The sequence below is a fragment of the Poecilia formosa genome, unplaced genomic scaffold (genome assembly GCF_000485575.1).
Source record: "Poecilia formosa unplaced genomic scaffold, Poecilia_formosa-5.1.2 Scaffold57, whole genome shotgun sequence".
In the NCBI taxonomy this organism is placed as follows: Eukaryota; Metazoa; Chordata; class Actinopteri; order Cyprinodontiformes; family Poeciliidae; genus Poecilia; species Poecilia formosa.
The window spans coordinates 1,919,228-1,932,018 of NW_006799996.1; positions in this window are offsets into that span (position 1 = coordinate 1,919,228).

Genomic DNA, 12,791 nt, shown 5'->3' on the forward strand with positions numbered 1-12,791 from the left:
AAGTAGTTTTTTGTCATTCGAACATGTTGAATCCATGGCTTTCCTGTAAAATCACCAACTACAAATTCCCCCAAACTCCGCCGATGTCTATTTTGATCAATGATACATAAATTTAGAATATTAATCTCTTGTAAATGTTTACATCGGTCATTTTTAATGAACAAATTTATTCATGTGTGATTTTAATTTCATCTTATTTAATGGAAACATCGCATTTGCAACGCAGAATACTGACAAAAATTTGCGCACACTTGTTAGAAAGCACAGCCACTGAGGCAAACGTTCCTAATTTCAGGTCATATCAGCTTCCATTATGCACATAAGATCTATTTTCTATCTGCTGTCACATTTTGTGCCCCTTTGTTCTGGGAAGTAGAGCTCGCTCTCAAGTTACTGCTGGGAAAACAGTCACGGTGGGAGTCCAACAGGTGATGGTTTTGATAGAGAGGCTTGTCATAACACAGAAGTGCCTCATCGCTGGTCGACTACTCTGGTAAATTAATTATACGTCGGGGATGACTTCAGAAGGTTATTTATAGCGGTTCTTGAAGAACAGCGGAAAGGGGATCCCCTCGGAGAGAATGGGAGTTTCGGGGAACTGTTTGTCCTGACACAGGGCGACGTAACTTTGACATGTGGACTAAACAAAGAAATGTGAGGTCAGTCAGAGTTTGGCCCTTTTAAGAGCTCCTCCACATCTGTGAGTCAATGTCAACATCGGCATGTTAGCGATCCAATAGATAATGGAGCAGGTTAAGAACACAAACATGAAGCTAAGCTCTGGCTCAGGAATGCTGACTTGGTTTCTGTCTCCTCTCTCATTCCTTCATTCCACCAAGTTTGCGTTTTGAAGGAAACAGGACATGTTTGGGATGCAGACAAAAGAGTAAAGCCCATTCTATCTTTTTATTCCAGTTTATCCCGGACTGGTTCTGAACAGATTTATGTACTGGCACGCAGAGGTACCTGTGCTGACTGGGGAGAAGAGAAGATTTTATAACCGTAAGACGGTAGACTGGGAGATCAAACAGTGTAAATTGGATTTCATCCTTTTCTCCTTAACGACCAAACACTCACAGCTGTTCCTGAGGAAAATGTTCTGGTCCAGCACTTTCCTGAGGCTTTCTCGTTATGAACTCAAAAGAAATTTGACCCAAATCTAATAACCAGGGATCTTCGACCGTCTGTGTCTGCAAGAGTTAACCTAGACTGATGAAGCGTCACTGAAAAACATCAGAAGACACCTTTGTGATCTTGGTAAGGATTTGCTTTACTCCCATATCCGACAGCATCCTTGGAGATGGTAAAAAAAATCCAATTGAAACCCAAAGCGCCCTTCCCTGAGATTAAGCTCCTGGGAAGGGAGGTTCAGACGTCTGAGCGGAGATGAAGAGTTCAAACTGCCATAAATTCTTGGCGCAGCAACGTGAACCGGAGTGCAGCAGGATGGTTAATGAATACGTCCTGATCTGCCTCGCTTCACCCTCTGCTGGAGTTTCCCACAGACTCCAGGGCTGTTTCTTTTTTTTTTTTTTCTCAGGTTATATTTTGGGCTCTGAAAGCAATTGGTGCAACTTCAGAGGCAGAAAATAGGAGCAATTAGGGCACTTCTTCCTGACCAGAAGAAACAATCAAGAGACGTCTGGGTAGTGGGTAAAAACTTCTTGGGGATGTTTTGGCGGTTGTTTGTGTGAACGGATATGTTTTCTGAGCAGACGACATTCCCTCGTTTCAAACCCATGACCAAAACTAATGTTGGTTCCCTAAAGGTTACAGGTTAGAATAGCTGAATGGGCAGCACAAAACATGTCCGTTACATTTTTTGCACAAAGTATTCATAGATCAGAGGTTCCCAAACTGTGGGGCGCGCCCCCTAGGGGGGGCGCCGTGCCATTGCAGGGGGGCGGGGGGAGCCGTCTGGATGAAAAAAAACAAAACATGAACGCTGTATGTGCTCGGTTTTTACCTTAGAATGGCCAACTCTGTTATTCCTCTGTCAATTTGATACAGTAGGGGCTTCCGCACTTCCCATACTGTGTCCTCTGTCACTTTTATCAGCAGTTAAAACTGTTTAATCCGTTGTTAACCTGTCGTAACCTGTTTTCCGAGCCGCCTTTAAACGCAACATGAACGCTACGACGCTAGCGCTGGGTTTACACCTGTGCGGCAGTGAAGGAGACCTGCTGCTGCAGAAGTGGCGCCTCCTTCACAACCAGCAAAAATGCATCAAGTGGTTTCTGGATGGTAAGCCAACAACAAAACTGTTGTCTTTTCCAGCAGCCATTGTACAGCGCATACAGCGATAAAACCAACTTACCAAAAGTTCTGGAGTGCTGCATGGGTTGCTAAGTGACGGGCTGGGATTGCTAGCTAACAGCTGAACACTATTAATGAATTATATCATAAATTATTTTATGTAAATAATATGTAACAATTTTTTACATATCTGTTGAAACTGTCACTATGTAGTGACAGTTTGGTCTGGAGACAGATAATCTCTGAAAACAGTCGAGCTCCTCTGCCTTCTCCCAGTGCTCCCAGTGCTATCTAGAAACAACTAGCGCTGACAATCACTCCTCCATGTGGCACTGCTCATCCCATCCTCCTCTTCCAAAACTGGTTGGTTAGCATAGCCACTGAAGACGGTGGATAAACGCTTTTCCTGTAACTGTGAGTTGTTCCTCAGCCATCAGAACTTTTAACGGTGAGTACATGAGGATGATTGACAGCGCTAAACCCCTCCTCCTACCTCTGATTGGTTGCTTTGGGTCGGGAGTTCTTCAAACGGCAATTGCAGATACGGGAGGAGATAAAACTGACAGTTTTAACAATTATGTAAAAAACATTTCTTATAAAAGCTGCATCCTGCAGCTGTAAGAGATTAACCTGTTAAACCCCACAGTATTCTCACACAGACTCAGCTCTCGCACGTGTCTGGGCCTCTGCCCTCTGTGTTTGGTGTCACCTGATTAGAGGCTTCTGCAGTTTCTCTCTGACATCAGCCTCTGACCCTGCAGGCCCTTCTTTACGTCCGGGGCCCTTCATTAGACTCCTGCCGAGTGTGACCACTCACCCAAGGAGAGGAGGTCATCGCCCAGCTCTTTGCTAATCACAGCCGGAGCCCCCCGCCCTTCTTACCACCACCCACCACCAGCAGCTGACAGGTGGATCAACGCGCTCTTTGTAGATCCACCTGAAGGCCTGGTTTTTTTCCCCTGCATCTGTGTTTTTTCTTTTCCCCTCTTTTTGTGGAAGTTGATTACAGGGTGAGAGCCAATGAGTCAGAGAGTAATCCTTGTTCGGTTTAACACAGCTGGTCTTTATTCATTACCTTTTTTCTGTTTATCTCTTTTAAGTATGAAATCGACGTTTAAAGTGATTAGAAATGAACGGAAATGCTTTCTCATTAAGGCAGGAGAAATGCACAAGAGGCTATAGTACGATTTAGCCAGCCTTCTGATTAGTGCTGGGTTTAATATGTGCTATTAGAGCAGGTGTGTCAAAGAGTGAAGGTATGACCCCATGCTGTGCTGATGAGGATCCTCAGGCTCTAATTCAGCACAGCCTGCTTTTATAAATGAAGAAGATAATGATATAGAGAGAACAAATCTACAAAATATGTTCTCCATATTCAAGCTTTTGTTTGTTTTTGATCCAGATGGCTCAGTAATCAAACGTTTTCAGTAATGTTCATATAAAAGCTAAATGCCCTGTTAGGCTAGCAGAGTGTGTGCATCCAAAAATGCTTCTACAAAGCTTAATAATTAACACAGCTTATCCTGATAGTTAATCTGTACAACAAACACTGCCTGCAAGATGTTGTTGACTTGTTTTTCTCCAGTTTGTAGGTTGTTTCCCACAGTATATTTTTAGAGAGAAACCGCTTGATATTTTCATACGTTATCATAATTTTTCTCATTTATTACTTTATTTTACACTTTCATTTTGCACTGTTCAGAATTTTGTGAAAAAGTCTGTTTTTTGTGGTTTTTTTTGGAAAACCTGCACATGATAATTTTGGTCGATCTTAAAATAATAGTAATAAAAAACGAATACATTTGCTTGAAAAGTTGCCACTATTATCTGCTGAAAGTCTCTCTCTCTCTCGCTTTCTCGCAACAACAAAGTATTCATTTCATATGTTAAAGAAAGGTGCCCACTCCCACATTTGATCTGCTACAGATGCTTTATTTTGTGATTTTTTTGTATCAATAAGCAGCTTCAGAGCGGTGGAAACACCTGGTTCACTGAGGTCAGAGGAAAGAAAAGACACCTGCGACATTCAGCCTCTGCCCACAGCCAGGCTGTTGATCATCTGCACACCTGCATACAGTCTGGACACTGAGATCATTCACTTTAACTTCAAATATCTGCCTCAGACTGTCTGTCAGGGGAGTCATCTGACTGCTCTGTGCTGATAAGTAAAAAGAAGAAAAATCCCTGAAAAAATCCAGACCATTGGATCAAAAAGATTTTTTTTAAACTTTGCATCAACCATGTTGGATTTAAATACACCGAATGTACTTTCCTCCAATTTTTAAGCATGTAATGATCTTCCTGGTTGTTTGAGGTTATGGCTCAAGATGTGATGATCCACATTTAGGAAAGCCTTACTCACACACCGAACACTGAGAGGTCTGCATGGCTGTGTCATTAACACGGGGCGAAGAGGAGAAATGACTCCACCCAGATGGTGCTGCTGACTGTCCTCAAATCTCAGCCTCCCACCAGCTTCATCAGCTCGGCCTGTGCCACAGCTGAGCGATATGGAAGCAATTACAGCGGTAAGCAGGGGAGCGTACAACACGGGCACGATGAAGTCATGTCTATTTCAACCTGAGGGATTCGGGAGCCAGGCAGATTCAACAACTTCAGCAGAAAACTCGCTACAAAGCTTCACAATTAGCCTTTTACTATATAAGTTACACAGGTCTGAGGAAGCATGTTGGATTATGGGATGTGTTGTTAAATGCACAGTAGGAGCTTCATCTTTAATTTTACATGAGCCAGAATGCATATTAGTGATGCATGAGAACCGAATGTTCCCATAAAAGACGTGTCCTTCTGTTTCAACGCACGTTTTCTGAGGCGCTTCGTGTTTCTGCCTCCAGCTTACATTGCTAACTGGTGAGCAGCTCATGTCTGTTCCTCCTTCTTCTGTTTGAACAGATAAACCAACAAATATTTTACTTATATAGGCTGAATAAACCACTGCAAATCAGTTTTTTGTCTTGTATTTTAACCAATAAAAATGTTTCAAACTAACCATCTGTATGATTTATACTACTTTCTGATGGTTTATCCCCATTTTGGCCTCTTAAATCTTACTAAACATGACACATTAGGAGCCTTGATCAATCTAAATAATCTGAATGCTACTTATTATTTATCTGAGACATTTAATTACGGTAAACTATGAGTGAATTGTCTAAAGTCAGAGCACGTATAAATCTACACATGAAGGGCACAAAGTGACCCAAGATACAAAAGATTCAAAAAACGGCTTTTCAAAGCCAAAAGATTGGTTACAAAACAACAGAACAACTACAAAGTAGCTTCAAGACCTACAAAGCACTAAAGCTTTCTACGAAACACAATAAGCTTTGAGGTTGAACACTAAAATCCTGGCTTTGTTACCATTATTAAGATAAGATAATCCTTTATTCGTCCAACAAAAGGGAAACTTAAGCTCTTATGGCAGTAAGGACAAAATAAGAGCTCCAGACATGAAAAACAACAGAATAAAAAAAGAGTTCAGGGTAGGAAAAAAACACTGTCGAGTATAGATATAAAAATATGAACATGTATACAAAAAAATACAGATTTCTATGGGTGGTGTTTGAATCAGCTTATGCAGAGCTTTGCCGTTTTTCTGACTTAATTTATACAAGTGTGATTTAAAAGAATATTAATCTACTCTTTCTCTACAGCTTAACCTAACCTGTGTTGACCGGGTAGATTCATCGACCGCTAAAACCGAAGGTGAGAGCTGATGAAACTGGTGAGTCGCATTTTGAGGAACCTTTGGAGTCAACTGACCTTCAAACACGACCTTTGAAGGAAGCAGCCCCTGAATTTGGACACACCCTGGTTAAGTCCTGCTTGCTAGTTTAGCTAGCTTAATGATAAACACATCATAGGAAGGGTTTTCTCAAATATTTGTTTCTATTCAGAAATAAAACCAGGCCAGAAAACATTGTGGAAATTCACATTCTCACTTGAAAAACTTGTCAGTTTATGTCTGCTGTTTTGTAAAGCCCCCAAATTTGTATGCTCTTGCCAAAGATCAGTAAACTGCCAGCAAAATTGTCAGCCATACCAATTTGTCCAAACAGGATTGCAAAGATCTTTCTTTTTGATGGCAAGCAGACAAATTCATGCATAATTTTCAAACCTAACTGTGTACACAAATTGCATAACTGTATACATGCGTTCTAAAATTGAGGGCACAGTTTGTAAACAGTGGATGGATCTTTGGAGCTCCATATGTTTACAGAGCAGCTGGCACAAGGCAGGCGCCATTCCAGATGAACCTCAACGTTTCCTGGCCGCAGAATTTGGCTCTGGATTATTTCCAGCCTTTTGTATCCAGAATTTTACATTTTGTTTGCATCCATTACCGTGTCATACCCAAAAAGAAACCCCCATGCCTATTTTTTCATTCAAACCTACAAAGCACAGTTGTATTTATAAATATCATTGTTTTTTTTCTGGTTTGAAGACATTGGCAATTAATGAAAAGAAAAAAAAAATTGTTACTAGAAAGAATAAATGTGTATTTAAACAAACCCGTTTCCATTTCATACTCATAAACAAACAATTTACATCTTTAACCTTAATAAATGCATATCAACTTATTTTCCTTGTGAATTTTACTCTTCATTAAATGGGTCATAAAAATGCTTAGATGTCATGCATATTTTAATTCATTAATTCACTTTAATGTTACTCCCTATTTCTGTTGAATCTATGAAATAAGACAATGACCTCTGATCAAACCAAAGGACTTTATAATTCTGGTCAAAGTTAATGTCATTAGTTGCTTCACTGCAAAATCTTACTAAGTATTTTTTGTCTAATTTATTGGGCAAATATCCTAGAACACTTAAAATAAGACAAAACTTATTTACAAGTAACTTTTCAGCAAGATATATGAGCTTTTTTTAAGTCAATAATTCCCTAACATTCATAAAAAGTACTAGTTTCACTGCTACATTTGATCACTTAGTGTGATAAAATCAACATAAAGGATTATTTACTTTAAAAAAGCTCCCATAACTTTCTAAAAATTTACTATTTTGTGTTTTTGCAGTGTAAAACCAAATAGCACTGTTTTTTTTTTTAACCGAAAATAACTGCCAACAGCAAAATATGAACTGGTCATAAACCAATATTTGTATCTATTTAGAAATTTTCTAGACTGAGAAGTAATGCTTTGGTTTTGTGATTTTTGTACTGTAGGCCGTATGTTGCCAATCGTGCATGTGAAAAGAAAGCAGGAGCTGCCAAGTTCATTTTAAAACTACCAACTTGGACCGTTCATAAAGTCCATTTATTTATTGCCAAATCCAGATGATTTTATGGTCCTTATCCAATATTTTTCTTTCCAACCCTTCCTTCCAGGAAGACGTCATTATTGTTCACATGGGGTGTTACAAAGAGCACAAAGTATTTCTTCCAAGAGTAATCAAAGTCCTTAGTGGCTGCGGTTCAGCCAGACCCTGATGAGCCGAGGTGGATCTGTTGAAAAAAAGCTGGTCGCGCCCATGACGGCAGCTCCTCCGGGAGTCCAAGTCCGCTTCTTACTCATGGAAACATGCGTGTTGACTCGCACAAGCGTTGCAGGAGACTCAAATGTTCCGGGCCATCCGTGTCCCCTGGATGCAGGGGTGGTCCGGTGGGGGGGTAGCTGTGGGTTGTTGCTCCCTATAGATTATGTGGAGAGGGATGGGCTGAGGGACGGGGGGCCTTGTCTTGTAAAAGGGGAAGTTTCTGACTTAAGAGCTTCTGTACCTAGACAGAATGCACACACAGGTCTGTGCCAGTTCGCTAATAGAAACCAGACCCAACTCTCACATGAGGAGGGAGGTTTTTATCGAGGTTCCCCCCGGAGGAGTGACGAAAGAGTGGAGGAGGTAGGGAGAAAATGTAAGGCATAAAGAACTGAGCAGATAAAACTTTAGTTGTTATTTTCCCTCAGCGGCACGATGTGATAAGAGCTCAAACACCACAAAATCTTACCAAGTATTTTTGATCTAGTTTCTCAGCGCACTCGAAATAAGACAAAACTAACTTACAAATAACTTTTCAGCAAGATATAGGAGCTTGTCATTCTTTATTATTGATAAAAAAGAAAGTACTAGTTCCACTGGCAGATTATTTCACCTTTAACATGGAAAAGAAAAGTGAAATAATCTAGAATTTGGTTGCTAGGTGACGGGCTGGGCCTGGCTGTGGTTGCTAAGTAACGGCGCAGTCCCTGGCTGCCAGTTGTGCAATAAGTGAAGTAGTTTTCCAGTGGAACTAATACTTTTTAATCAATATTCTGAAATTATTTACATAAAACAACTCCTATATTTTGCTGAAAAGTTTAATTTTGAGTAAATAATTCCTTAATATTGGCGAAAAGGTACTCAGTCCACTGGCAGGTTGTTTCACAACATTTTCCCACCAATAAGTGAAATAATCTGCCAGTTGAGCTAATACTTTTTCACGCTGACTGATAAAAGGAGAGTTCCCATCACTCTAAACCTAGATATGACAATAAAACACAGTCTGCTCTAAATATTGAAAATCCTCCACTGCATGATAATTGGTTGGTTGGGTTTTAAAGATAAAACTTTCAATTACAACATTCGCCTGCAAACAATCATCCTCCTTCATCTCTGAACTGGACTCAAACAACTAGAGGTTTATATTATTAGCCAACAGGGAAAAAAGCTGAAGTCGAAAGGGAAAGGTGGAGTTCCTACATAAATGGAGCAATTGTGAAAGTTGATCAGATGAATCATAGCTGTGATTGTTTTTTACAGATTGTTTCTCCACAGCAACAAACTTTTGACCCTGGTTTGAGTATTTCTTCTAGCGTCTAAAAAACCTTTGGATTGAAATATTCCATTTCAGGTTATGTTAAAGAATGACTTTAAAGAATGACTTTAAAGAATGAGTTTGTTTTCAAAAAATGGCTTTAAGATTGCATTCAAAACAGTGGTGGACATTTATTGTATCGTTTATCATGTATCGTGAAAAACTTAATATCATGGTAAGAATTTTGGTGTATCATTGTCTTGATAAATTTCAATTGATGATGCCAAATAAAATTTAAAAGTGACAGTAGTAAAAATTGTATTTTTGCCATTTTCTCCACTAATTGTTTCACTATAGCATCAGTAAAATCCAAAATATAGTCAAATGCAGGAGGACTGAGCAGTTTAGTGATATAAATCCCATTTCTTTAAGTTATTGGTGTCGTAAATGGGAATGTTTTTCAAGAGCAACATTTGAGTTTGTGGTGATATGAATGTTGTGCCATAAAATGGAGGTAATAAATATTTTTTCATCTTAATTACATGCGTTGGACAGATGTATTTAAGCTGCTATTGCTTTTCTGTCGTCTCCAACCGCCCTGCCCATTCTTCCCTGACATCAACAAGGCGTTTTCCGTCTACACAACTGCAGCTTTCTGGGTATTTTCTCTCATTTGGACCTCTGCCTATAAAACCGAGAGATGATTATGAGTGAAAATCCCAGGAGATCAGCAGTTTCTGAAATACTCAGACCAACACGCCTGGCGCTAGCAGCCATGTGAGGTCTGATCAGCTCACAACGGCACTGCGAGTTCTTCTGAGGCTCTTACTTTTTGACCCAGTGTTTAGTTTAAATTTCCCAACAGCACGAACACAGCAGCAGGAGTTTTGCTTCTCTCTTTTTCTCCTCTGCATCATCCTAAAAACAGAGAATCACTTCATTAATTTCCTACTTCTCTGCAGTCTGTGTGTCAGGGCTTAAATAAAGACGGTGAGTGCTGAACACAAAGCTGAATATCACAGAGGAGCTCAGGGCCTTATTTAGAAGAGCATGGACTGAGTCACAAGACATCTCAGTTTCTCACATGGGAAGTTATTAGGAATAATGAATCACAAGTTTAAAACAAACATCTCTATCTTTTCTCAGCAGGGTTTGTATGAGGCAGGTCTTCCCTGGATGGTCATTTCCTCCCTGGTGTGAGGTATTTAGTCTCTTGGTGGAAATGAATCAGCATTCAGAACAAGGCTGTCACTTTTAGGGGGGCTCTGGAAATGGAAGAGTCATCATTTGATTTGTCTGCCAGCTACATTGTAAACCTGATTGGCTTTAGCTTGCAGGACAAGAGTATCATCCTGGCTTTGTGCTGCCAGGCCTATTTATGGTTCCCTGGTCGGGTCTATTCATAGGACGGTTCAGGTCGAAGTCAGCCGGCGAAGTGACGGCATTCCACACACACTTGAGAAGGAAAACACATAAGCAGTAAAAGTTAATGTGCTGAAGGGACAATGAAAAAGGTTTAGCAGTGAAATCTTTTCATTCCTGTTGTCCTTTTTTTCTCTACAAAGATTAAACTTGTATTTAGGGATGAGGAATTGAGCTGAGGAAACTCAGATAAACATTTCCCTTTGCTCTTATCCTGCATCAAGTCAGGAGACACACTTAAAGTAAGGTAGTTTTATTTATATAGCACATTTTCAGCAACAAGGCAGTTCAAACTGATTTTCATGAATTAGAAGAAAATACAAACAAAACAAAAAGTAAGGATAACAACAAAAAAAGCTAAATGTTGGTTCTCTATATTTGATTCTTGTTCTGGGTTGTTAAATAATCCACAATTTATAAACCAACAGGAGTTTCTCTGGGTCTTGCTCCAATATTAAAAGTATAAAGCTTGTTTTCTTGTTTTTTAAAAACCTGTTTGAGATAAATAAGTAAATAAAATAAAATCAAACAAAGCTGCACATTTATGCCATGTCCCACTTCTCAGAATATCTTAGAGTCAGTAAGAATTTAATCTGTATGACCATCCAAGTGTTTACATGTTTCCTCAAATAAATAGTTTGGTTTTGTGTTGCTGAGCTTCCATCTCCTGTAACATTTTTATTGGGAAGTTCTTGGAGAGATAATGTTTTCCTGTTGTTTTCTAGCTGGGTGTTCCACTATATGTCAGTGAAATAACAAGCTCTGCTGTTAAAAATGTATATTTTCCTATTTTCCCCATAGGGAAGTCACTGCGTCTGCTATAGCTGAAGTGTTGGTGGGTTTCATAAAGCCCTAATATTTCTTATATCAAATTACAGTCTTTGAGTTTTTTGTGTGCTCAAGAAAACGCAGCTTTTGGTGTTACAGCGAACATTATTGTTAGAGCTGAGACATAAGTACAGATAAAGCAAGCTGCAGAAAGATTAGTTGGTCATATGAAGTAAAATAAGCCTGAAAGTTAATATGTCTTCTCTTTCTGGACTTTCATCATTAGCAGCAGAGCATTTTATTCCTCAGCTCAGCAGCAGGAAGACTGGCATCGTTCTGCCATAAAACCCGGATGTGTGCATGTGAAGCCGAGCCAAGCATTCCCAGTAAGGGTCATTCCTTTGAGTTTGGTTTATGAATACGAGACAATTAGAAAATAATGTGATTCTTTTTGTTTGCTGTTTAACAGAGCAGTCGTGCAAACTCTGGTTAAGCTGGTATCAAGAATTAATGTTCTTAAAAGCAGAAAGTTTGCAAACAAAGATTTTCCATGAAGATCCCAGAGCTGGATTAAGCAGGAGTAAAAATACCTGGCTCTGTTGCTTTTGTTTGTGCCTGTTCACTAATAGTTGTAGAACAAACTGTTAAGGCACATGTGTCAAACTCAAGGCCCGCGGGCCAGATTTGGCCCGCCAGAAGATTTTATGTGGCCCTCGAAACTGTAAAGATAAAATCGTTAAGATAAGAGTTGAAGTTTTAAATATGATTTTATCAGTCAAATGAACAGTTTTATCTGTGTTGTTCCAAATTAGATATAGGTGAAAATATGTTAAATTTCATTTAATTTCAAGAAGCTGTCATCAAATGCAGAAACAGCTATTTATTAACATTTTAACAGTCTTTTAACAAGTAGTTTTAGCAACACATTTTGCCACAAATGGCTTTTTAATCTTGATGTGGCCCAGAATGAAAATGAGTTTGATAACTCTGTGTTATGGCTTTTACATATGGACTGTGCATGCCGGCTTGTCACAAATTATCCCAGGAGTTTTTGCAATAAACAATAATATTGTTATTTTCAGACAATTTTGAAATAATTTAAAAGGTAATCTCCCCTCAAAGATCAATACGCTTTCATTTCTAGCAAACATTTAACTCTGGAAGACATTTTAAATATCCAATGTAAATTAACAAAACAACTGAAACAACAAATAAAATGGACACTGAAGTCACTGTAAACAAAATTATGTTTCAAAAAAGGGGTTTGCTGAGGCAAATGCAGCAGATTGAAACTTTTTATCATCCAGTGTTTGGTAGAAAGAAAGAGAGGCGGGAAAAACAAAAGGAAACTGATTGTTGTGATCTGTAGTTTTCTGTTTATTTTTGTTTTTTTTTCTGTGTTTATTGTGATCCTGTTCCCTGTGAGTCTCTGTGATGTCCTGTCCTCCCTGTCTTGATAGATCCCAGCTGTGTCTCGTTCCTGTGATTACCCTCCCAGTGTATTTAGTCCCACCTGTTTGTGATCCTCAACTAACGTCGTCTAACGTCAGTTGTTGTCTGTGTCGGCCTTCACA